The sequence below is a fragment of the Lupinus angustifolius genome, chromosome LG15, assembly GCF_001865875.1.
Source record: "Lupinus angustifolius cultivar Tanjil chromosome LG15, LupAngTanjil_v1.0, whole genome shotgun sequence".
NCBI classification, from domain to species: domain Eukaryota; kingdom Viridiplantae; phylum Streptophyta; class Magnoliopsida; order Fabales; family Fabaceae; genus Lupinus; species Lupinus angustifolius.
In genome coordinates, this window is record NC_032023.1 from 11,196,727 (window position 1) to 11,200,312 (window position 3,586).

The following is a 3,586-nucleotide window of genomic DNA, read 5'->3' on the forward strand; positions in this document are numbered from 1 at the left end:
TCATCCTCATCGTCATCCTCATCCTCATCCTATTCCTAATCTTAATCTTCATGCTCATCCTCATCATCATCCTCAAGCGCATCCTCATCCACATCCTCAACCTAATCCTCATCCTCATCCCCATCCTCATCCTCATCCTCATCCTCATCCTCATCCTCATCCTCATCCTCATCCTCATCCTCATCCTCATCTTGATCGTCATCCACCTCCTCATCCTCATCCTCAACCTCATCCTCTTCCTCATCCTCATCCTCATTCTGAACTTCATCCTCATCCTAATGCTAATCCTAATCCTTATCCTAATCCTCATGTTCATCCTCATCTTCTTCCTCATCCTCATGCTCATCCTCATCCTAATCCTCATCCTCATCCTCATCGTCATCCTCATCCTCATCCTCTTCCTCATCCTCATCCTCATCGTCATCCTCATCCTCATCCTCTTCCTCATCCTCATCCTCATCGTCATCCTCATCCTCATCCTCTTCCTCATCCTCATCCTCATCGTCATCCTCATCCTCATCCTCTTCCTCATCCTCATCCTCATCGTCATCCTCATCCTCATCCTCTTCCTCATCCTCATCCTCATCGTCATCCTCATCCTCATCCTCTTCCTCATCCTCATCCTCATCGTCATCCTCATCCTCATCCTCTTCCTCATCCTCATCCTCATACTCATCCTCGTCCTCGTCCTCGTCCTCCTCCTCGTCCTCATCCTCATCCTCATCCACTTCCTAATCGTCATCCTCCTCCTCATCCTCATCCTCATCCTCATCCTCATCCTTATCCTCATCCTCATCCTCATCCTCATCCTCATCCTCATCCTAATCCTCATCCTCATCCTCATCCTCATCCTCATTCTCAACCTCATCCTCATCCCAATGCTAATCCTAATCCTAATCCTTATCCTTATCCTAATCCTCGTGTTCATCCTCATCCTCTTCCTCATCCTCATGCTCATCCTCTTCCTAATCCTCATCTTCATCCTTATCCTAATCCTAAACCTAATCGTAATCCTATTCCTAATCCTAATCCTAAACCAAATCCTAATCCTAATTCTAATCCTCATCCTCATGCTCATCACCATCCTCATCCTCATCTTAACCCTAATCCTCAACCTCATCCTAATCCTAATCACAATCCTCATCCTCATCCTCATTTTGATCCTCGTCCTCATCCTCATCGTCATCCTCATCCTCATCCTAATCCTCATCCTTATCCTAACCCTAATCTTAATTCTCATCCTCATCCTCATGCTCATCCTGATCCTCACCCTGATCCTCATCCTCATACTAATCCTCATCCTCATCGTCACGCTCATGCTCATCCTCATGCTCATCCTCATCCTCACCCTCATCCTCATCCTCATACTAATCCACATCCTTATCCTCATCCTCATCCTCATCCTCACACTCATCCTCTTCCTCATAATCATCCTCATCCTCATCCTCATCTTCATTCTCATCCTCATCCTAATCCTCATCCTCATCCTCATCCTAATACTAATCCACATCCTCATCCTAATCCTAATCCTGATCGTAATCGTCATCCCCATCCTCATTCTCATCATCTTCCTCATCCTCATCCTAATCCTCATGTTAATCCTCATCCTTATCCTTACCCTAATCCTAACCCTAATCCTAATCCTCATCCTCATCCTCATGCTCATCCTCATCCTCATCCTCATACTAATCCTCATCCTTATCCTCATCCTCAGCCTCATCCTCATCCAAATCCTCATGCTCATCCTCAACCTCATCCAAATCCCCATCCCCATCTCCTTCCTAATCCTAATCCTAATCCTCATCCTCATCCTCATATTCATCCTCATCCTCATCCTCATCCTCATCCTCATCCTCATCCTCATCCTCATCCTCATCCTCATCCTCTTCCTCATCCTCATACTCTTCCTCATGCTCATCCTAATGCTAATCCTTATTCGCATCCTCATCCTAATCCTAATCCTAATCGTAATCCTCATCCTCATCCTCTTCCTCATCCTATCGTCTTCCTCATCCTCATCCTTATCTGATGTGAAGCTCTTGGGAAAAAGGCTCTTGAAATGATCTATCTTGGTTGGTGTATGGCCTAGGCTCACGGTTGAGTTAAGCCTTTGAGTTTATGCAGCGGAAAAAACTTGTGTTTGGATAAAAGAAGATGGAAAATATATGAGGTGGGCCGCCACAAACAATTCAGTTGTTTGATAAGCCAAAGTGATGCGCGCCACAAGAACTTGGTTCAGGAAAGAAGGTTTGGAGAATACTCTCACAAGGATATAATCCTCTTTGATTCACAAAGGAAAACAATTTAGTTTTGACTCAAAGTTGTTTATTTCATAGCATGAATCATTACATATATAGGCAAGCCTCTAAGGCTCCCTCGGTTGGTAACTTAAGTGCATGCCTTGCACGCTTACATTGGATACTCAAAAAGGAATGAATCTACTCCTAATTTAGACTATATTCGAGTAGTAAAAGAAATGGCACATGTGCCTTATTACAATTGAAAACAAACTTAATGACTTGGCCTATTGAACTTGAATGAGCATGGGATTCCTGTTCCTCTTAAGTGCACGACTCAACCATTAAGTGAAATGATCATGAGACTTGAAGTCTCCTTAATGCTCACGAGTAAGCCTTGATGAGCTTCATAGGGTTCTTCTAAATTTGGCACATGGAAAATGTTGGATTTAAGCCTCCTTAATGCTCCTCCGGTCCACTTGGTCTTGGCATAGAATTCCTTTGCTAAGGAATGAATTTCCCACGGCTAAGTGTTGTTGAAGAATGCACTATATAGCATAGGATGTCGTTGGTACAAGTTGGTAGACTGCCAACGGCTAAGTCATGGGCATAAAGCACCATTAATGCACCATTATGGTCTCAAACGGCCATATGCACATTCCACACGAGCAACTTTGCTCCAACGACTCTAGAATTAACTTAGGATGCCTCTGAATCCTCTGAATGAATTATGCTCAGGTGGATTTAGCTCCAACGGTCCAAACATAGTGTTTAAGCTCCATAAATGCTCCCTTTAAGCCTCTCCACGGTCACCTTGAAGATTCCCTCGAGCAATTTCCATCCAACGGCCATATTAGACTTTATTTACCTGCCAAATAATATTAGACAAAGTCATAATGAGTTTGGTTCACGAAAATATTAAGTTGCTCCAAGCATTAAAGTGTTGGTTACACTTTTAGGCTTGTCTTAACCACTCACGAGTCAAATTTCATTATGATAAATTTTTAGGGGCAGATTTATTACAAACATGCTTAAATTAATTAAACTAAGTGTTGGACAAAAGTTAGCCCACACATTTATTATAAAAATTAAAATGACTCAATACTAATTAAATTTGCTAGGCTTGACTCGGTCAGGCTACGCCCAGTGCCTGATGCGTCACACTAGGCGCATGTGCCTCAGTCAGATTTCCTAGCCAGACCAGTTTGGCCCAGTGCCTGGTGCAACACTGGGTGCACCAAAGTCCCCAACTCGGTCAGAGTTGTCTCGGTCAAGAATTGAGCCTGATGCGTCTGGCTCCGTGCTAGGGCCATTTTTGGCGCCTTGCCCAGACCCGTGGCCTGAGTCTT

At 43.9% G+C, this 3,586-nt stretch overlaps 1 long non-coding RNA gene across 1 annotated transcript in view; it reads left to right on the forward strand.

Moving 5' to 3' along the window:
- LOC109327554 overlaps positions 1-2,779 on the forward strand; it is an 18,957-nt gene extending 16,178 nt beyond the window's left edge. The window contains exon 3 of the long non-coding RNA XR_002105339.1: positions 2,769-2,779. This is a non-coding gene — a long non-coding RNA (uncharacterized LOC109327554). The remainder of the gene's footprint in view (positions 1-2,768) is intronic.